Here is a 24,205-nt window from a genome sequence, read left to right as displayed (position 1 = left end):
TTTTTTTTTTTTTTTTTTTTTTTTTTTTTTATGTGTGTATATATATGTATACATATATATATATTGTTGGTAGAATAATGAATATTTGTTATTGGTTATTGGTAGAATAAATGAAAGATTTATTTGACATGCAAGAGATACTTGCCAGATGTCGCCAATAATTTATCTATTTTATATATACGAACAAAAACGGAAATGAGATGTAATTTTTGGTCGAAGTGTTACCATAATTATAGAAAATCTTTTGAAATGCTTATCTGTCGGAATATTAAGAAAATATATATACGATCGCGTGCATGAATAGCATGAGAAAATGATATCGTTCTCTGGGTTTAGTCAAATTGCCAGATACCTCCATATCAAGCTGCCAGATATCTCCATAGATATTAATTGCAGTAAAAAAACAACAACTGGCTATCAAAATTTTGACTTATTTCAAATGTTTTTTATGCAATGGGTTGCCAGAGGTTACCAGAGGTCGCCAAAAATTCATCTATTTTATTTTATATATAAGAAAAGAAACAGAACTAAGCTCTAATATTTAGTTTGAGTGTTACCACCATCATGGAGAACCTTTTAAAATGTTTACCTAAAATTCGTTCATTTTCCAAAAAATTTCGAGTGTTCGTGGCCGGGGTTCCCTTAAATGAGGTCTGAGGTGCATCTTGCACTATTGGGATTTGAGGATGAATACACTATTGGGATTTGAGGATGAATACACTATTGGGATTTGAGGATGAATTAAAAAAAATATTGGTTTATATTTTTACATGAATGTTTTAAGAAAAAATGAATTAATCTTTATGAAAATAAAACCACCCTTGGACAATGAAAATGTATAGTATATTTACTAACCACCAACTAGTATGTAATCGTCAGACAAACAAAATCGGACAAGTGATTAATGTAAAACTGCATGTCGCCAGTATATTGGAGACGCATTGCTTCACTGTGGATTTACCTATTGTAGTTTTATTTACATAGTTGTAAATTAACAATGAGTTTTCCAGCAAATTTGTGCTAAGATAATATTTTTATGACAAATTAAAAAAATTCATAGATAACAATGATAGTCAAGTGTAGATTTACAGGAGCATTGTGTGTAGGTTAGCCAGCCTCTTGCAGACTCTTTGTTTCATATGTATTTATGTTAGGTGGTCAGCTATATGGTGAATGTGTTCTTGTATGAGAATGACTCTCGCTTGCTCTCTCATCATCTTTTTCTTCTTTTTTTCTCCTCCACCTCCATTCTCAGAAAAGAAAATAGTGAGAAGAGTACAAAGCCCAAAGAAAAAGATCACCTACGCTGAATATACTGTGATATTTAGAAAATATATAACCTTGAATATTCCTTCTTCCACATTCTCTCTTTCCTGTAGCTCTATGATATCTTTAAAGGTTACTCTATTTCTCCTATCCTTGTTTGTTGTTGGCCTGTCCTCATTTTCCACTATGGTGTGATTTTTTTTCTCCTGTCAAAGTTTCATTTTCCCTTTTCAATTTATCAATCTCCATTTTTTGAGCCAGGTTTGTTTCCTTTTCCTAATCAAGTTTTTTCTCCAGATTGTGTAATCTAGCTTATGTTAGGAAGTTGTCTCAAAATCTTTAGAATTCTCTTAAGAATTTTCATTCTTCCTTAGTTTTTTTTTTTTTTTTTTTTTTTTTATATATATATTATTAGTGTAGATATGGCAATAAAAGACAACCATTGTGATGTAAACAGACTAAAGATCAAGTTTGATCTTTTTATATTTTTCTATCAGCAACTTTGGAGATGAAGGCCACTATTTTCCTTCCCTTTTTCTCTTCAAAAGTTGAAATCTCGGTGCAAATGTGTCTGTTGTGTACACTCGTGTGCACACACACACACACACACTTTTACAGATATGCAAATGATAAAAGAGGAGCACTAAATTGGAAAACTGCATGAAGGAGATAAAGAATATATAGACGACACAAATGGCAGAAGTTATGATCAGACATTTCAGGTCTGTTTTTACCATTGAGAGCTCACAAATTTCGGAAGATGGACAACGAGAAAGACCCCCTAAAATGAAAGAAATAAAGGTAACACAGGAAGAAATAAGAGACTAGATAAAAAAAACCTAGATGTTAGGAAATTGCATGGACTGGATGGAATTATAAATTGGATACTAAAAGAGTGTATTAACGAACTGACAGGCAAATTATACAAGATAGTAGACTTTTCACTCAAAGAAGGAAAGATACTATAAGATTGGAAAGATGCAAACATAGTACCAATGTATAAAGGAGGAAATAAAGAAGATCCTACAAAAATATGCAAAAAAGTTATAAGAAACAAGTGGAACAAACTCTTGGAAGAGAATAAAATATTAAACCCTAAACAATTTGGCTTTAGAAGTGGAAGATTGTATACCACAAACTTAATATGCTTTTACTTGAGATTAATTGAGATAATACAAGAAAGAGATGGCTGGGCAGATTGCATCTTCTTGGACTTGCAGAAGACTTTTGACAAAGTACCATATAAAAAGTTAATAAGAAAATTTGAAATAATAGGAGGAATACAAGGTAAGCTACTGGAATGGATGAAGGATTTCTTAATTGGGAGAAAAATGAGTGGTGCTTGGAGACAAAAATTCAAACTGGGAAGATGTGATAAGTGGTGTCCTGCAAGGCTCTGTATTGGCTCCTTTAATGTTTGCCATACATATAAATGATATGGATGAGGGAGTTAATTGTTACATGAACTTCTTTGCTGACGATGCCAAATTACTCGAGAGTAAGCACAGAAGAAGATTGCTGATCGCTATAAGAAGACCTGGACAAAATATGGGAATGGGAGTCAGAGGTGTGAAATGAACTTTAACATTAAGAAATGTAGTATAATGAAATTTGAAAAAAGTGAAAATAGAATATCGGGACAATATAAAAATGGTAACAAGGAAGTAAAAAAAAAATGACTCGGAAAGGGACCTGGAAGTGATTATCTCAAGTGACTTGACACCTGATAAACATGTCACTAAATTATTTGGAGATACTTTTAACTTATTAAGATCAATTAAAATAGCCTTCGACTACATGGATGAAGAAAATAGTGGTTGCACTAATAAGACTTAAACTAGAGTATGCTGCAACACTATGGGCACCTAGCACAAAATATATATATATATATTTGTCAGTGGTATGGTCCCCACATTTAGGATTTATGCAATATCAAACAAATACAAAAGGCAGCAACTAAATCCCCAGCCTGGCAGGTAAACCACATGAGGAGAAACTAGAAGCACTGGGTATGTTAACATTGAAATATTGAAGAGAAAGGTGATATGATAACAGTATTCAGGTTATTAAAGGAGATGGACTGCATTGCTAGAAGAGATCTCTTGATTAAAGATGGGAGGGCTTTAAGAGGTCATGGGAACAAATTGAGAAAACCACAACTAACACCACAGTTGGACAAAAGCTAGAGTTGAGTAAGCAAAACTATATATTTTGATTGCCAACTGCAATCCTCTTCATTACTGAAGAGGATTGGAGTTAGCAATCAAAATATATAGTTTCGCTTACTCAACTCTTTCTTTCATCTGACTTTGGTGTTAGTTGTGATTTACAAATGTGTTACTACATTTCTCACCAGTGATTTTGAGAAAAACTAAATATGTAATGGATATTTCCATGAAGGTGCCTAAATAATTGGAATAGCTCTGAAGGTGGAACAAATATGTATTCAAATAACATGATAATTAGAAAGTAAGAACATAGACCATGTTGGAACCATACATGAATTTGAAGCTGGATGTGATGAATTGGAGAATAGGAGACAAGACCCTATGAGTTTTGTTGCTCCTTTCCTGTATACTACAGTGAGGTACAATTAGGTAAATACAGCAATAAAACACAGGCAATACAACTTATTCTGAGAGGTATTTGTGGGAAGGTTTAAAGACTTGTCAACAGTTGTGGGGGCTACAGGTTTTCAAATTTGTGAAACTTAAGCCATAGATATGAATATTAATATGTCTTGAACATACATAGAGTTTGACATAGGATTGGTCTGCCAGTGCCACAGTGGACCAATGTATTTCACAGAATGTATTTTTTTAATTGTATCCTGACTGGCAATACAAGATTTCTTTACTTGGGGGGGGGGTACACTTTTTTCTTCATTTATTATTTTTATTATTAAAGGCTGAAGTGTAACTCTAGTTACTCTAGATCTCTCAGGAGAATTATGGCCCCACAAGTCATCCAAGGAAGAAAAAAGTTTGTTGTCAGGGTATGACTTGGATGAGACATTGTAGGTTGAGGTTTTCAGTGTCTTCTCTGTGGTAGATGCATCCAGAGCTATGTGTTTCTGTGGCCAGGCCCATTGTTGGTATTGTCATTACTGGGTACTGACTCAAATGTAGTCATACTATTGTGGCTCCTTGCTTCTCTTTGGAGGGATATTACAGTGGGTTCAGTATATACAGGGGTTTGATATTGTAGATGTTCTATTGGGAGGATTTGGATTTCTGAATGTAGGTGTTCTTTTGGGGTGGTTTTGATGCATAGTTTCAGAGTTAGGTAATGTCTAGATGCCCAGAGTTGGATAGGAAGTGTTCTTATGGTTCTTGACACTGTCGGGATGCCGGGCAGTGGGTGAATCTCTGTAAGGGTAGGTCATGCACATTTTATGGCACTCCCTCTCTTCACACTCAGGCATGTCAAGGTACATAAAGGAAAGGGCATTCTGTCGTGTTAGTGCCTCAGGAAATATATCCCAGTTTTGGTGTGTGTGGGTTATATTTGTGGTCTGGCTTGCTTTTCTGTTAATTAGAAGTTCTTGCTTATTTTCTAGTGGCCCTTTTTGTTTCCTTCACCACTTGATGTTTTGGGGATTTTATTTATTTATTTATTTATTTATTTACTTTTTAATGTCTAAACGTGAGTTTATTTGATGTAATTATGATTTAAGTTGTGAGGGGAAGAAACCTTTTGGTATATAGGCACGTAGATTTCCCAGGAAAATATAGAATCACTTTAACAGTAAAATCAAATCATTAACAAGCACTTAACAACTTTCCAGAAAAGTTAAGTAACTTTGAAAATAGAGAAAGAAATGACACAGATACCATCCCTCCCTTCAACAAGTTGGAAATTGCAAAAAATAGAAATGGCAAACTTTCTATCCAACAAACTTAACCCCTTCCATACGGTGCCGCACACGTAGGCGTCATGGACTTAGATCTCGGTGGCAGCAGCCAATGCCAGCCGTACGACGTGTCGTAATAATACTCGCATCATAAAATATAGTCACCGCTTATATCGATCGTTCTCTCTTCACCCGTGAATTTTGATAACCATAGAAAATGCGATTACTAAAGAATTAGAAAGAATGTCATTATGGAGGGGCGACTACAATAAATATAATCAAGACGCCGATATGGCAGCCTCATGAATACACTCGCTCCCCATGACGCCTACGTGTGCGGCACCGTATGGAAGGGGTTAAGCCCAAATACAATATAGGCCTTGACTGATATGGGTCAACCTCTAATTACCTAAGTTACAATTGTCATATGGAAGTTATGTTCTAAAATCAAGCAAGTCTACCATCTGAGAAGGTCCTGTGAAGAAATACTCATAACAGTAATATGCCACCATACAACTGGTTGCAAAAGCCATGCCCCCATTTTTCTACACAAACTGGGTGTGCAGATATACTCAGTTGTATTTGTTGGACTAAATGTGTGTATGATTTATCACAGCCTTGGATCATGTGTTTGACTTGTTATCTGTGTGTGTTTACCTAATTGTAGTATACAGTAAAGGAAAAGAGCAACATTTGTTGGGTCCCATCTACTCTAATTTCATCAAACCTAGCCTCAAATTCATGTATTGTTCAAGCTTGAGCTATATAACCTAAGCTATTTCAAGTATTTATACATTATATGGAAAATGTTTTTTCACATTTAAACATGTGGTCTTTCTTAATTTACTTCCATGATCTCTTAAAGCCATCCCATTCTTAATCAAGAGATCCTCTCTGTGTGTGTATTTATTTACCTAGTTGTATTTTACGGGAAGGGGAGCTACACTCGTGGTGTCCCACCTTTGTATCTCGCAGTGTCTAGTTTGCTCTTAAATTCGTAAATGGTTTTCGCACAAACTATTTTTTCATCCAGTTTGTTCCAAGTGTCCACCACTCTGTGGAAAACTGTTCTTCTTCAGATCTCTTCTATAACTGTTTTTTGAGTTCCTTTCCATGTCCTCTTGTGTTTCTCTTGTCCCAGTTTAACAAGTCCTCTTTATCGAGTATTTCTGTGCCCTTCACTATTCTATAGATAGTGAGTAGGTCGCCTCTCTTCTTTGCTCCAGAGTCGGTAACTCCAATTTAGCCAGTCTCTCTTCATATGACAAGTTTGAAAATACAGGAGCCATTTTTGTGGTTGATCTTTGGATTCTTTCTATTTTCTTCATATTCTTTTTGGTAATGGGTGACCACAATGTCGCCACATATTCTAGTCTAGGCGTTATCAGTGTGACTAATATTTTTTTAAATCATTTCTTCGTCCAAATATGTAAATGCCGCTTTTATTGATCTTAGCAAGTTATAGGATTCTCTGACAATTTTGTTTATTTGTTTATCATAGGACAAGTCATTTGAGATCCCACTTTCTTTACCTCCTTAGTTCCAATTTTATTTTGTCCTGATATTTTATTTTTACTTTTTCCAAACTCCATTATGCTACACTTCTTAATATTGAAGTCCACTTCCCAATTCTGACCCCAGTTCCATACCTTATTTAGGTCTTCCAGTAGTGATTTGCAATCCGTTTCAGTTTTTACTTTCCTTAGCAATTTACCGTCATCTGCAAAGAAGCTCATGTAACATTGCACATCATCATCCATATCATTCACATAAATAGCAAACATCGGAGTCAATACAGATCCTTGCAGAACTCCACTGATCACCTTCCAACCTGAATATTTTTCTCTGAGCACTATTCTTATCTTTCTATCAATGAGGAAGTCCTCCATCCATTTTAGTAGGTTCCCTCCATCCTATATGTTTGAGTTTTTTTAATAATTTTTTGTGTGGTACCTTGTCAAAAGCTTTTTGTAAGTCCAGGAAAGCGCAATCAGCCCATCCATCCCTTTCTTGAACTGTGTCTATAAGTTTCAACAAGAACCCACTGTGTTGGATAAGAAGAAATGAAATAGATGATATCCATATATTTCGATCACAGACTGTGATCCTCTTCAATGGAATACAGAGTAGTGGAGCAAAAGGCATGTCTTATATACAGAGAAAGAAGAAGGAACATGCGCATGGGCTTTCTTCTTTCTCTGTATATAAGACATGCCTTTTGCTCCACTACTGTATTCCACTGAAGAGGATCACAGTCCGTGATCGAAATGTATGGATATCATCTATTTCTTCTTATCCAACACATTGGTTTCTTGTTGAAATTTACGAATGTGTTACGACATTACTTTGTAGCATGTCTATAAGTCTTGAGTAAAAAAAATATTAAGTTTGTGGTACATGATCTTCCTTGTCTGATGATTTTCTCACAAATTTTGGGTATCATGCGTGTTAGTGAGACCCATCTATAGTTAGTTGGTTCTTCCTTGTTTCCTCCTTTATATATTGGTACAATGTAAGCATTTTTCCCGTCTTTTGGTATTTTTCCTTCTTTAAGTGAGCAACTTATGTATTTTGTCCATTAGTATATGTGTGTGTGTGCACACATACACATATTCCAGAGATTTTAGCTTTATCTAGATTATGCCTATATTGTCCAACAAATATCCCAACAGACTAGAGCCCGCCACCTACTGTGGCACTCCTGGCCTACATCTGGGAAATTGGGTCAGACTTCTTTGCACTTGCCAGTTGGATTTAGGTTGTCAGGCAATCTGAAAATAAAATTTGTTGAAGACTGGGCAAATGTCCTGGAAATCTACAATCTCTGAGGAAGGGCATATTGTGTTGTCTTGGGACTGTCAATGTTGGGTATTGTAGTACATGTTCTGTGTCCTGTGTGGATGTTGCATCTAGGAAAGTTTTAATGATGAATGGCGTCCTCAGCACAGGCATGCCAATAAGGTTCCTAACTTCCAGAAAAGTGGTCACCCTAGAAAATATACAAAGTAAAACATTGACGAGGACAGTATGCAGCAAAACCACCCCAAAAAAACATCTACATTCAGAAATCCAAATCCTTCCAATAGAATATCCCATGTTAATGTCAGGTACACAGTTCCATGCAAGAGTCCTATTCACCCATCCCACTACACACATGTACAACCAACTGGAAAAGAAAATAGATTCCAAGATCAGCCACCATAACCTCTACTCTATCGAACCCCTGCATATACTAGCCACTATAATATCCCTCCCAAGAGAGGGTTAACTTTTACACGAGAAACATGCCACTTTATACTAACATAAACCACAACAAAAATTATAAAATGCATTGAACTGGCAATCAGACTGCATGTGTACAGGCTGCCTGTGGCAAAAGAACAACTTAACCAAGTCTGGACCATTTGTAACTTGATCATTGGAATCTCCCATAGTGACCTGCTAGAATTCAAAACCCTTCCCAAACAAACCAATGGTGTGCCCAACATACCGACCAAGCAAAAGCGAATACATCATGGGAAAATGGCATGGTCACACCATGATAGTGAAACATGATAGTGTGACACATGACACCATCCTACATCCATCCAAAACCTAAGTTTCCCTTTTAAGAATCAAATCAGACTGCATATGTACAGGCTGCCTGTCAGTGAAAAAAATACACGGGAGCGACGAGCGATTTCGCTCGGGAAAGTTCCAATGTCGCTCTTGCAAATCCAATAGCGGGAGCGATCCCCCACAAAAAATTGCTCCTGTGGCAAGATTCAACGTTTTTCATGCATTATCCATCATTTGGCAATTCCTGAATCCCATCGCCATTGATGAAAGGATCAGAGCAAACACAACTTACCCGTGATCAATCATTGCATTATCAATCGATATCATAAACGCAACACATCAATCAACTTTAATTTGTTGATGTACGTACATATGTGTACGCGGTATAGCTGCTAGAGTTCAATGGCTTACCTAGCCTAGCTTTGTATCAGCTGCATGCGCCCGTATACTAGTACATGTTGACTAGACTCTACACGGCTATCGTGCTATATAATGTCGCTAGTTTTGAATTGCATGGTACCTGTATGCAGGGAAGTTCATTGGTTGCATGCAGCTAGTTGCCCAATCAACGCGCTGACTACATGTACAATGCACCATACCCAATACCACATCACTGCATGCATATGTACACTGTACATATGCAAACTCGCTCCGACATGAGTAATGAGTTAGCCTTCCAATAGTTTGAAGGAAATTGAACCTGCAAAAACATGGCTCTGGAAGTATAAAAATGGCTCGGGTAATTAAAAAAGATGGCTCTGGTGGGGGGGGAAAAAAATGGCTCTGTAAAAATAAAAAGTATTTTTTTCCCTGCTGCCTGTGGCAAAACAACATCAACTTAACCTAGTCTGGACCATTTGTAGCTTGATCATTGAAGAATCTCCCATAGTGATCTGCCAGAGTTTGTAACCCTTCCCAAACAAACCAATGGTTTGTCCAACATACAGGCCCAGCAAAAACAAATACACATGGAAAAATGGCATGGTCACACCATGATGGTGAAACATGACAGTGTGACACATGACACCATCCTACATCCATCAAAAACCTATGTTTCCTTTTTAAGAATCAAAGGATTACAAAGGAGGAGCATGCAGACAGGAGACCTTTTGTTCCATAAATAGGTTGGATGTGAAAAAAATTATAATAACAATAGATAATTTTTTTTATATTAATATAAGTTATAATAAATAGGTAAAGGCAAAATAATAGACAGGTAAATAAGAAATAATAATGGACAGATTGATAATAAATTAATAAACAAACAAATAATAACAAACATAAATAATTAAAATAAATTGCAGATATTACAACATCTGGCATAGGTTTTTATTTAAATGACTCTTAAAGCTTTGAACTGAACTACATTGCACTGTCTTTGAAGGAAGTTTATTTAATTCATTAACTACATGGTTGGAAATGTTGTTTCTACCCACTTCAAAATGAAATCTATTTCCTGACAGTTTGAGACCATTATTTCATATCTGATTCTTATTCAGTGTGAAAATTTTGTCACTTATGTCATCCCTTTAGAATCGGAGAGACCTGTATCAAGTCACCTCTGAATCAAAGCTTTTTTTAGGGAAAGTAAATTCATATGTTTTAATTGATTTTTGTATGATTTATTTTTTATATATGTAATCAGTTTTATGGCTCGCCATTTTACTTTTTCCAATCTGTCAATGTCTAATGAGATTCGGTGACCATACAGAAACAGCATATTCCAAATGTGGACGAACTAACAATTTATAGCTTGTTAATGAGAAAAGATTGAGCAATCAGTCCTAGAATCTTATTTGCTTTGTTAGAAGCTGAAATACACTGCTTTGAGGATTTGAGATCATTGCTGATAATTACACAGAGATCCTTTTCACTATCCACTTTTGTTAATGAATTTCCAAATAACTTGTAATCCTTTATACTGTTATTTTTACCTATATGCATAACCTTGCAATTGTGTTAAATTTTATTAGCCACTTATCAGACCATTGCTGTAATTTATTTAAATTTTCTTGAATATTTAATTTATTTAAGTGATCATTTGTCATTCCACACAGTTTTGTATCATCAGTAAATTTGGAGACTATAGATTTTAGTCCATGGTCTGTATCATTTATATATACTGTGAATAGAAGTGGTCCAAGAATGGAACCCTGAAGAACTCCACTTGTAACATTTTTCCATCTAGAAGTTTTGCCATTTAGAACACCTCTGTTTTGATTGTTTAACTAATTACTAGTCCAACTTAATAGGCTACCACTTATTCCATGTGAAGCTAATTTAGTAAGTATTCATGGGGAATGTTATCAAAAGCTTTTGCGAAGTCTAGAAATATTAAAGCTACATTGTTTCTTTTGTCATAATTCAAGTTGACTGTTGTAGAATTCAAGTAAGGCACACAAGAACGTTTCCATCTGAATCCATGCTGGCTATCATTTATCAAACAGTTACTTTCCAAATGGTGTTCGATAGCATCTCTGATGATAGTTTCCATAATTTTTCCTATGATTGAAGCCAAGCTTATAGGCCTGTAGTTTTTTTGTTTCTTTTCACCTTTTTGTATGTGGGAGTGATGTTGGCTCCTTGTGTAGGAAGGGCTCTCCCTGGCCCACTAGCTAGATCAGAAGCAATGCAGCAAGACACCACCTCCACAGCAGGTCCCAACAGCTAAAGCTGGTTAATCCCCACTGCATCATTATAGGTTTACTCTTCCTACTTGTCCCTTGCGAGTAAATGGAGAAGACAAGAAACTACCTTTGGGCCAATTCAGTTTGTTATCCATTCACTTGCCATTCTTATAACATGTATCATATTTCTCAAACATTTCATCTCAACTTTGCTGACTGGAAACTTGCAGCCCCACAAGTGCAAGTAACGGTTCTGAGGCTCCTGCTGTATATATGTATGGGAAGAAATCTAGGATTGATATATGAATTCTGTTTATGCGAGTCTTTTTCCATATTAGTATCCAAAAGTATTAAGAGGAGGTGAGCAGCTGCTGGTTGTCATTTCTTCATGAGATGGAGGAAATAGAGATGAATTTAACTAACAGAGGTCTTGGACCCAAAATCTGGTTGTCAGCATTGACACCACTAAATGGTTGTGGGGGAGGGAGGTCGTTCTTTAAGGTCCTTATAGGACCACCATTGTCAATTCCAAGCCTACATTCTCCACAAGGTTATTTTTCATAATGAATAGTGATGAAAGTTTTGAAATTCAGTTACATAGTCAACTCGGCCTTTTTTTTTTTTTTTTTTTATCATCCCCCACTATTGTAAAATATTAATCTGTTTTATACTCATGAATATTCAGCTCAAACTGGTTTTCTGATATTAATGTAGTTCTCTGTGTGTTATTTCATGCGTTTCCTGTGCATGGTGTCCTGGAGTGCTGGAGGTTGAATGATAATTCAGTCCTGTGGTTGTTCCCTATTGATACCTGGGCCTTCACATGAGGGAGGGCAGGGTGGGCATATGCCTGGATTTGCCACTCACTAGGGCAACAAAATAATGATAATAAAAAGAGAGGTCAAAGAAGCCCTGAATATATTACTGTAACTCTGCATTAGAATAAACATAATATTAAATAATTTTCCCTTATCCTTTCCTTGGGAGGGACATTAAGTACAAATTTTAAGACCTGATTAATTATTTTGCAAGTCAATAGCTAAAATGTCTACATGAAATTTTTTTTTTGACTCGTTGCTTTCATCGAGAAATGTGGTTAGATATTCACTAACCTTTTTGTTACTCTGAGACTTTTACTGACTGTGAGGATATCAATTGCTTCTTGTGAAAGGTCTTTTCAGCAAACTGAAGGTCATCATGACATACCCAAGGAATTCCATAGGCCAAGATAGCCTGACAAATCAAGCACTCCTCAGCATTGAATCAGACACTGATGGATATGAGCTTTGATGGTGACACCATCAAAGCTCATATCCTAATGTAACCTAGTAATCAATGATTAATCATTATCATCTGATCTTATCATTCTTATAGTAATTGTTTTATTTTGAAATAAATATTGTTCAGAAAATGCTAACACTACCATATTGCAGTCTGAGGAACCTTTTTTCTATCATTTATGGAAAAAGTTACTCTGATTTTCACTTAATTGTACAGCAAATTCATCTTTTATTATGCATATCGGTATCCTGTAATCATGTTGCACAAATTAGGGTCATAGGCGGTAAGGGATGATAGAGGTGTGGGGGAGGCATCACTGGGAACTTTGTTCTGGGGCGGCACTTAGGCACATATGGGCTCTGATTGATACACCTCACTTCCTGACCGGTGCCAGGATAAGTGATCCACCATGGCTTGGAGAAACAAATTGGCTGAACTGCCCAATTAGAATTGTTGAGTTGAGACAAAAAATCTGACTGGACAAACCCTAGCTGTAACGGATGAAAACCCTTGGATATAACAGATCTTCGGATATAACGACAGACTCCTGTCCCCATATTGTCTGTTATATTGAGGGTTTACTGTAATTTCTAATTCCAGACAAATTTCAGGCTATAACGGATCTGTCTGGTATTTCCATTGGATATAACGGATCCTCAGTTATAACAGATTTTCGGATATAACGACAGGCCTGTCCCCATACTGTCCATAATATTGAGGGTTTGCTGTATAAACTATTTCATGAGCTGTATGACTGTTAGGTTATAACCTGTCTCACCTCAATGGGTTCTATGGTGGGTGGGGAGAATATTTTTGTCAATACATGCAATATCCCCAGAGATGATGCTGTTGGTGAGGGTCTTGTCAAATCCACCAAGTCCTTGCCAATGCAGGTGGCCAGGCCCAAGGTGAACCTCCAGTGGGGGTTCTGTTGTCAGCTGGAACATTGTTTTCCTCTCCATAGAATAGTGGTTCTCTCTTGAGTGAGGAGACTGCAGTGGGGAAAACAGTAGCAAGCGTAGCTATAAGCATAGCAAACTGATTAGCCTGCTGTTATAGGAATTATTTTGGTGAGCATGTGATGTTGGTGAAGTTGAAGCCTACATTGGATTTCATCTCTTGTATGTGTGTACGTGTTATACTGTGACTGCCCTGCCGTTGTGCTGTCCTTTACCACCTATCTGAATGTTACTTTTTTTTTTTTTTTTTTCTCTCCTGAACCTTGTGGTGCGGGAGAAGAATACTGCCACAGAGTGTTCCCACTTGAGTCATAAAAGGCGACAAAGATGGGATAGGACTAGGCATCTACAAAACATAAGAGGGTCTGGAAGGAGTTTTCCAACCAGAACCCTAAGGTTTGGGTCTTTTAATGTGTGTGGATGTGGTACATATGAGTGTAGGAAAAGATAGGCAGTATGTTGGCATTAAGTGAAAATAAGTTAAAAGGGAGGGGAGAGTTTGAGTTTAGAAATGTAGTTGGGAGGGTGTCAGGAGTGAAGAGGATGAGGGAGAGAAGGGGTGGCTACACTAGTAAGTGAAGAGAGGTAAATGTGTGGTGGAGTGGAAGGAGTTTTCAAGGTCAATATGGATGAAGGTAAAACTGGGAATGGAGATGTAGGTTTTTTTAAGTACATTTGGGCCCGGTAGTAAGAAAAGTGTAGAGGAAATGTAGGCTTTTTGGATTGATTTAAATGAGTTGGGTTAGGAAGAAATGTCATTGTAGTGATATTGGAAGATCTTAATGCTAGAGTAGGAAATAAACCAATAGAGAGAGTGTTTGGGAAGTGTAGAGTGCCAGGTAAAAAATTGTAGTGGAGAGTTGATAGTGAAGATGTGTCTAGAGAGTTGATGATAGCAAATACAGTATTTAGAAAGAAAGTCAAGCATAACTACATATGGGAGAGGGTGGTATATAGGGCTTTAATGGAGTATGAGGTGGTAACCAGGAGAAGAGTGGAAAGAGTTTTGGATGTACAATGGAGACTCAGTACTCAAATTTAATTCATTCCAAATGGCTGTTTGATATCAAAAAGTTTGACTACCAATACCTATAAATCAGGTAATTCGTTCTAACCTTAGCAAAACCTTAAGTTTACAAAAGTTTAAATGTAATTTATATATATATATGTATATATATACACATAATTTTGATTTGTACTTACCATAAGTGAAGGCTGCAGATGGATAACATAGAAGAGGAAGGGAGAAGGGTGGGGAGGAGGAGGGAGACTATTCATCAGAGGATGAGTCAGCATCCATGAAAATGTCTGGTAACTTGTCTCCTGGTGTGATTCGTGTGAGCCTACTATTAGAGGGCGTTGGCTCACTAACACTTGCACTCTCACTAGATTCCTTTTTCAACAAGAATCTGTCTAATGTGATCTGCATAAAATTTTTATCAAATTGGTTTATGTTTCTGTGTATGGCAGCAGTAACAGGGTGGCCCCTGTCCAAAAAGTTTCCCAACTCTGTCCATTGCCGCAAATATTTCTTGATCTCTGCAGTGGAGACTCTTTGTTGTTCCCCTCCTCCTCCCCTGAAGACAGCTCCTCAGTTACTCCTGTAGCTGTTCCTGGTGAAGTAGACACAGCTTGTCAGTGGTGAGGTCTACATAGTGTGCTTGCACCAGTCCCTCCACATCATCACTGTCCACCTCAATGCCTATGGCCCTCCCCAGAGACACAATGACCTCCACCACAGCAGACTCCTGGACTGAAGGCTCGAATCCCTCAAAATCCTTGGCTGTCACACAAGGGTCTCACAGAAAATTGATCCCAGACTTTATCTATAAGCCTTATGCATTGTAGGATATTGAAGTGATTCTTCCGAAACTCCATAGTGAGCTGTTTCAGAAGTCGTCTCAAAGCTCCTCTCAAAAAGTGCTTTTGTGTACAGCATCTTAAGCTGGCGATGACATTCTGGTCAATGGTTTGGATCAGTGGTGTGGTGGTGGTGGGGTGGGGGGTTGGAGGAACATCACTTCGATAATTTTATACTCCTTACCCAATTTTTCTTCCATGCCTGGAGGGTGTGCAGGGGCATTGTCCAAAAACAGGAGGGCCTTGAGTGATAGATTCTTCTCTATTAGGTATGTCTTCACTGCAGGTGCAAACACCTCCACAAACCACACTATGAAAAATTGCCTGGTGTCCAGGTTTTCTTGTTTGCCCTCCACATCACGCTGAGTTTGCTCTTTTGCACTCTGTTCTTCTTGAATGGCCTGGGTTTTTCCGAATGGTACACCAGTAGTGGTTTAATCTTGCAGTCACCGGTAGCATTGGCGCACAGAAGCAGGGTTAGCCTCTCTTTCATGGGCTTGTGTCCTGGGAAACACTTCTCTTCCTTTGTTAGATAGGTCCTGTTTGGTAGTTTTTTCCAAAACAGGCCTGTCTCATCGCAATTAAAGACCTGTTGTGGGCTTAAGTGCTCCTTATCCACAAATTTCTTAAATCCAGGCACAAACTTCTTGGCAGCAACTTTGTCAGCACTTGCGGCCTCACCGTGCCTCACAACAGAATACATTCCAGTTCTCTTCTTGAAATTCCCAAACCACCTTACTAGCTTTAAAATCTTCACTGGAGTCAGAGGTAGTATGAGAAATAAGATCTTTATGGAACCGCCTAGCCTTCTCACAAATTATGTTCTCCGACATGGAATCACCAGCCATCTGCCTTTCGTTTATCCACACCATCATCAATTTGTCCATTTCTTGCACTGCTGCAGGTGGCTTAGTTGCTTTTTCACACCCATCACCACATCAACTCCTTTAATGGCTTCCTTGTTCTGCAGTATGGTGGCTACTGTAGATTTTGCCATACAATACTCAGCTGCAAGATTGGTGATTCTTGCTCCTTTCGCATATTTATCAATACTCTCCTTTTTCCATTCAATGATTGCCACTACACACTTCCTTTTAGGCTTACTTTCACCAGTAATAAGCCTCCTAGGTGCCATGATAAGTTTCTAAATGAAAAACCATAGATAGAGCGCATTAGAATGTTGTTCTCAGGACTGGTGGGACAGCTGTCGGTGGCAGAGAGGAAGGGGCCAGGAACCTTTGTTTACAATCACATGTGCAGACGTTCGAGTACCAAGTCAAACTTTTGAGATCAAGTATAAAAAAGTTCTAGTTCCAAGTTAGTCTTCACTGTACATGTTCTAAGGGGGGAGAGTGGGTGAATATGAGAATTTTTGGTGGAAGGTAAGTTGAGAGTGAAGGATCGATAGAGAAAGAGGAAAAGGACAGAAGATAGTGAGGTGCTTAGAGTAAACTGCTTAAATGAGTAAGAAAAGGAGGAGTACAAGAAGAAGCTGAGAGAGGAGTGGGAGGGAGTGAAGGAGGAGAACTAGGAATGGAGGAGTAATGATGGTTCAAAGAGGGAATCGCAAGGTCTGCAAAGTTGGTGTGTGGAACAAGGAGGATTGGAGGAAATAGAAGGAAGGGTAGTGAGTGGTGGGATGATGAAGTAAAGAAGGTTGTAGAAGAGAAGAAGTGAGCATTCACAGATTGGTTACAAAATAGGACGAGAGAATCTTATGAGAGGTACAAAGAAAAGAAAAGAAAGCATAAAGTTAAGGAGGCAAAGAGGAGAGCAGATGTGAAATGGGGTAAGAGTATTATAGAAATTTTTGAAGGTAATAAAAAGATATTTTGGAAGGAAATCAAAAGAGGAAGGGGAGGAAAATCAAGTATAGAAGGAATTTACCCTTTATGGGGTACAGAGAGTAGGATGCCTAGTCCTATCCTCTGTCCCATTATACTTGCCTTTTACGACCCAAGTGGAACATTCAGTGGTAGTTTTCTTTCTCCTCTGCCACTGGCTTAGGTGATGGGCATGATGTAGGGATGACCCTGCATTCAGGAGGAGCCAAGATGAGAGGGAGGGAAGGGTGGTGAATGGGGATGAAATGAGTGGGAGTGGAAATATGCCTTTAGACTTTGGCTACCTCCCTTGTAAAGGGGAAAAGCCCTTGGTGTATGTATGTATTTAATCCTATCATTTTTGATGAGATAATCCATCGCAAAACAGCTATACGCTTACCCTTGTTCACCACATCTCTCGTCATTGCTTTTCTGTTCTTTAATACTCTTCATTATCATTAAACTGACATTTTAGAACTGAGAACTGGACAAGAGAAGACTTACAAAGTGGTCTAGAATCATATGTTGGACGGATTTGCAGTTGCTCAATATAGTTCAGTCAGTCAGATACTCTGATCCCAACCCCTCACACACACATACACACATATACATGTATGCACATTCCACAGTAATTCCATTCTAGCTCAATTCTTGCTTAAAAAATTTCACTGTTGTGGTAAGGTTTTCTTCATGATTGAATGCTAAACACATCATAACATCTGTTTAATCAAACCATTGCTTCAGGTTGCTCATGTAGGAGACCCACAGCCCCCAAGTAAATGGGAACTGCCTCAGACTTTGTTCCTATATCATTCAAGGAAGATATGTTGTGCTACTGTCTGGATAGTGAGAGTGGGTTAGGGTAGGATATGTTCACTGTCTTGTGGTGATTGCATCTTGGATAATTTGACCCGGCTAATTTTGTGTTGTTATTCCTTTAGTTTTGGGTGGTGGTCTGAGTGCAATCATACCAATGTGATTGTTTCCTTATGTGGAGTGATTTCTTGGTAGGGCTAATTACAGAGGGAGATTGTAGTACAGAGTTTAGGGGTCTCGTCTTGGAGAACTTGCTTTATGATCTGAGTTTGTATTTATCTTTGTGGGGACACATTTAAGATTATTGGGGGATAGGGGGTTACCCCCCAAGTTGGCCATGCTTGCAAGGCAATGGTTGTTATTGACTGTGGTTTATTGGCCTTTATATCCTTGTGGGTGATTTTGTGCCACTATGATGTGGGAAGGATGGGTGAGATCAAGGGTTCTTGCACAGAATGGTATGGCTATAATTTCCATATGCTGATTTTTTACAACTGTAGTGTCAGTGCTGGTGGTAAATTGGGACAGTTTTGGTGACCCTTGCTATTATTTTTTGTGACAGCTGAACATGACCAATAAACTTACACAGGTGTTAGCTTTTGTAAATATATCCTCAGTTATATTTTCATCCCTGTGAATATTAATTTAAAATTGTAAAAGTCTAATACTAATTTCTTTTTATGCTGGCAAAAAAGTTGATCTAATGCATTCCATTGTTACATGGTCAAAACACAGTGTTGCATAATTGACACCTTTGGTGTTTAACCAATTGTGTGTGTGTGTGTGTGTGCTTTTTTTTATTTAGTGGTTCTAGGTGAGAACTAAAATATTAACTTAAATTTCATAAGTATTGCACTTGCATATATTAGTAATAAGGGAGTTGCCAAATATAAGTTGCTTATATCAAATGTACTTGCACTCCCTATAAAGTGCTACTATTTTTGCTCAACAGCTCGTCAATACCCCCAAAAGATCTTACTTCATGTGAATAGGTTGAAGTCAGATATTAATTTCATTATAGCCACTGGATCACAGATGATTATGGTTGTTAGATTTTTTGTTTGATTATGATGGAATATATGAACAGCTAAGGATGAATAGTAATGGATCTTCAGGGTCAGCAGTGAATTTAAGTTTTTCATATTGCTGCAAAAATCTTTTTGTATAGTGCACATTTTTGAATTCCAGATGAATGTGTAGCTGTTGCTGTTCGCAATCTCATCCATATTGATTCAACATACAGTGAGTTTCAAGTCCAAAGCATCCTGCCCTAAAACGTCAAAGGAAGTGGATGTCCTTTTTGATATTGACCCAATACCTTATCCAGTGGCTTTGTTATAATTCAATTGCTTTGGCTTAATGCTCAATACTAAAGTATCAAAAAGAGTGTATGTTGAAGGATTTAACAAGTGTATTTAGTGTGAGGATTGACATCCAATGCCTTTGACATTGGTAACCCTGATCTTTGGCTTTTTGTAAAATAGTCTTTCAAATGGTTGCACTTAATGCATAAGCTTCTTCACCCTGATTGGGTTTGGGTCTCATGATATGATTGAGGTTAGCCTTTCTTGTGGTTACATCATCCATGTAAAAAGATATATATCTGGTGATATACAAGGATTTCTTTTAAAGTGAAAAATTCCTTCTCAGTCTAGCCATTACCACCCACAAAGTGAGTTGGCACGGCATAAAATAGAAATTTCTTCTACCCTTTCCCATTTACTCTTTCCACTCAGACTACTCACACCTTCATGCATTAACCATATAGAAATTACACCGTGTTTCTGCCTCAGCAATGCTGCCAGTTCATTATGGTGCACCATTCTCATGTAACAGGTTATTGCATAAATATATTCATTCTTCTCCAGTTCACATACCTAGGCAGATTTTCACTTTATATGTCCTGACCATGGGCTCCAAAGGCTTCTGCTTTCACTCATTCCATTCATTCTTCTTGCACCATGTGAAAATTACACTTTGTTTCTCATACAACATTGCTATCAGTTCACCCCCAGTGCATCTGTCATATGGAAAGGGTCATCTCTATTGATTCTTAACTCACTCTGACCAAGGCAGATTTTCACTTGTTTAACATCCTGACCACAAGCTTTTAGGATTTCATGTGTGCCATACACTCCTGTGTTTGTTCTACCTTTTGCTCTCCTGGCATCACCAGTTCATGAATCCTTTGAGGATTGCTTCTTCATTTTCATTACATACAAATTGAATTGGCCTGTTAAACTCTCAATCCTAGTCCATTCACAGATCCTATCTCTCCTATTTTGTTATGCTGTGCAACTCTAAGGATACACATGAAAACGAAGCCTTTACAACTGCTATGATATTTCAATCATATAGACTTTGCCAAGTATTTGATAAAGATCAAATGAGCAAACTGTTCTAGGAAGGGCTTTGTTCTCACATGGTGTTTCCTATGATATACTTGTTGGCATTTGGCACTTCTATTTTACAACTGTATACATTGCCCCAAAAGCATGTCATTTCAACTGCCTTCACCTGACTTTTCCTTCTCTGGCATACATAATCCAGGCCTTACTCTTGTATATAAGACATCCCCTATGTTTCTGTACCACTCTCAAGACAAATTGTATTTTCTCCCATCTTCACTGTGACTGGTGTATATTCTTCCAGGCTTCTACTCTTGTGTATATCCATTCCTTCCTTGTTTTCTCTCTCTCAACCCCCCCCTTTTTTTTTCCATTTCTTTCTTTCTTTCCTTCCTTCTTCCTCTCCTTACTTACCCTTATCTTCCTTACACCCTCTTTCCCTTCCACCCTCATTCCATTCCCATCCTTCTTTCTCTTTATTACTCATTCCTCCCATTCCCTCCTCCTTACACCCTCATTTTCTTCTTTCCTCCTTGTCCTCCTTTCTTCCTTCACTGCCTTTCTCCTTCCTCTACCTTCTTCCACCTCCCCTCCCTCTTCCTTCTCCCCAGAGTTAGGAATAAAACCCAGCAAACCACTTAAAAAAAATCTGGCTGGCTTCACATCAACCTAATTATTGTTTTGAAACTGCCACCTCATAATGGAAAGAGCCTTTTGCTATTATTATTTTGTTAGTATTATTATTATCAATATCATTACTCCTAGGTCTCTTAATCTAACATTTGCCAACCGCCACTTGTGCAGACATTTGGGCCCAGGACCCAAACCTGCTTTGGGAATTAGCCCAGGACATAAAACATCATCAATTCCCAAAGTGGGTTTATATCCTGGGCCCAAATGTCCACACAAGTGGCAGTAGCCAAGTATTGGATTAAAAGATGGTATATTGTTATTCAATATATTTTGCCAAATTCACTTATCAACCACTTTGAACAGAACATTGTCATCTATGTATATTAGATTGTTCCTCCCTCTTCAAACCAGCATCAGCCTGAAAAGATAAATTTCAATATTTTATACTCTTCACTCCATTCAAATTTCAACCTCCTCTATTTTATATTATGTTGCCATCACCAGATCTACAAAACACAAAGACATCATTGCTTCTGTTTCTCACTTCATTTCTTTCATTTCTCACTGAGATGAATATATGATGTACACACCTATTTTCTTTACAGAATTTCCATTGCTTCTATTCTCTTGTGTCTGCTTTCATTATATTCATTTATAACTGCCATAGGGACTAATACTAGGTATCTGCTTGTGATGGTACTGTAAGATGGTGGGGCTACCCATTTTCAGAAGCCATCAGTCTCCTCACCTCTGTCAGATGGTGTAGCCCTTAGTGGCTGGCACTCAATCTTGAGACTGGGTCAATCTTTACACCCTTTCTCATAAGTAAAGCTAGATAAGTGATTGCTTCCCTCCTACTTTCTCTAGCTGGTGACTTCAAAACAGTTCTACAACAATACAACACTGACAGCAGTCCAAAACTGTTTCCCAGAGAGGTCTGTGGGAGGATTCAAGGACTGTTGCCAACTACTGTGGGATTGTGGGTCTTCTGCTCATTGAAAATTTAGTAACAATTGGTGTCATACACCTTGTATGGGATGCTATAAAGTCAATTACCTCTAATGTTCCAGGATTTAGGCTTACAACCTCTTCTCATATTAATTGGCACTGCATGATTGTTTGCAGGTCTTCGGTACTTGCTTGAAACTTACAATATACATTGAAAACCACTCTCGTCTTAACCATCATCATTATTATTATCATCACAACAACAATCTACAGCTTTCTTTTCCACCATTTTCTCATGTTTCAAACCTTGTTATCACTTCCACTGAACTCCTACATGCTTCCTCCCCCACACACTCTCTCTCTCTCTCTCTCTCACACACACACACACACACACACACACACACACACACACACACACACACGATCATCAAATTGACAGAGAATAGTGGAACTCGGGGGGGGGGGGCGATTTTTGTGGATTTCAATGACAAGGGAGTACCTGTGTTGTATTAGTAGGAAGAGGAAAGCTCGTGGTGTAGTGAGAAGGTGAAGAAAAAGGAGAAGGGGAGGGATTATTGAGGAAAATGGAAGAAAATTAGGAAGGGGATGAACAGGCCCCAGATGTCAAAAGGAATGTAAACAAGAGATGTGCAGATACACAGGTGAAGTTGAAGAAATCAGTGAAGGCATAAAAATTAGAAATATAGGTAAGAACAGTGCAATAGAAAGTGGAGCTAATTATTTCTATGTATTGAATGAGGGAGGAAATGACAAATTCCCCCAATTAGCAAGTCTAGAGGAAAAACTAACAAAAATGAACGAATCATGGGAGGTTAGGTTCAGTCAACTTGCACTGATTACACAAAGAGTTGATAAACTGGAAGAACTAAAGAATGAGAACCAAAACCTAAATGAAGAAATAGAAGAATTATAAAGACAGTTAAAAGTAAAGGATGAGAATGAGGAATTAAAGAATAATAATAATGAGAATAAACAGTCCATAGCAAAAGAGGTAAATGGTTGGAAAAAGGTTCAGGAGAATAGCAAAATTGAATTTAGAGATATAGTGAAACAACAGATGAAGGAACACACTAAGGTCACAGTTATTAAAGTGATGAGAGAGAAGGAGAATATAGTAAGAGACTTAGCAGATAAAAAGAAATGTATAATTATATTAGGAATGGACGAGAAACATAATCTAAATAGGACTACAAGAATAAGAGATGAGAAAGAGAGAGTGAACAAGTTTCTAAAAACATTTCAAGAAGATGAACAGGAAATATGGAAAGAAATTGAAGAAATATATAGACTGGGGAAATACAGTATAGACAAGACTAGACCAATTAAGGTTAAATTCGACAGCAGAGAATGTCTTATCAAAAACAGGAAAAGTAGCAGAAAGTGATCAGTACAAACAGGTATGGATATAAACATGAATAAAGAGGAAAGAGAGGAAGAGAAAACAAAAAGAATTGAAGCTAAGGAAAAAACGAGAACAGAACAGAGTCAGACAAAGAGAAATTCTATTGGAGAGTAGTGGAGATGAAAGTGAGGAAATGATTCACAGCAGAGAAAAACAGATGGGAAACAGAAAACAGGATGGAGGTAACAGAAAATTAAGTGTCCTTCACAAATATAGATGGATTAATAACAGGCTTGAATGAACTGAATGATCACTTGAAGGAAAAGGAACCTGACATAAAGGTCCATTACCACCCAACAGTGTAGGACATGGTGTTTATAATCATTGGATTAGAAACAGAGTAGTAAAACAAGGTGGCGCAGTTATGTTCCTGACTAAGAAGGATATAAATGTGAGGAATGTTATATATGGAAATAATAAAGTGGAAATGATTATGTTGGAAATAGAGGAGGGGCAAGAACAGCAGGAAGTTTGTAGTAAATTATGTGTCTCCAAAAACGGCTTCATGGAAAGAGAGAGAACACAAGAATATGTTAGAAGACAAGGATAACACTAAATAAGATAATGGAAGATGGAGGAAGAATAGTTATAATAGGTGACTTTAATTGTAAAGAAATCTGCTGGGAAGAAATGACAATGAAAGGTGGAGATGACCTATGAGGAAATGTACTACTTGATATGATTATAGAACATAAAATGACACAATGGATACAAGAGAATACTAGGTATAGAAATGAGGAAGAGCCATCGAGACTAGACCTAATCACAGAACCTGAAATAGTGGACAAGATTGAATATAAGACATCATTA

At 37.6% G+C, this 24,205-nt stretch overlaps 1 protein-coding gene across 11 annotated transcripts in view; it reads left to right on the top strand.

Moving 5' to 3' along the window:
* Positions 1 to 24,205, top strand: part of LOC143033834 (uncharacterized) — a 446,867-nt gene that overhangs the window by 17,115 nt on the left and 405,547 nt on the right. For 3 of the 11 annotated variants that reach the window (XM_076199378.1, XM_076199377.1, XM_076199379.1), the window contains exon 2: positions 19,232 to 19,285. The exons of the other annotated variants lie outside the window; for them this stretch is intronic. The gene's annotated coding sequence lies outside the window, so the exon portion shown is untranslated. The remainder of the gene's footprint in view (positions 1 to 19,231; positions 19,286 to 24,205) is intronic. 11 annotated transcript variants of the gene reach the window in all.

Source organism: Oratosquilla oratoria, chromosome 16, assembly GCF_046742065.1.
Source record: "Oratosquilla oratoria isolate Oo_2021 chromosome 16, ASM4674206v1, whole genome shotgun sequence".
Taxonomy (NCBI): domain Eukaryota; kingdom Metazoa; phylum Arthropoda; class Malacostraca; order Stomatopoda; family Squillidae; genus Oratosquilla; species Oratosquilla oratoria.
This window is presented reverse-complemented; position numbering and strand designations above follow the sequence as displayed.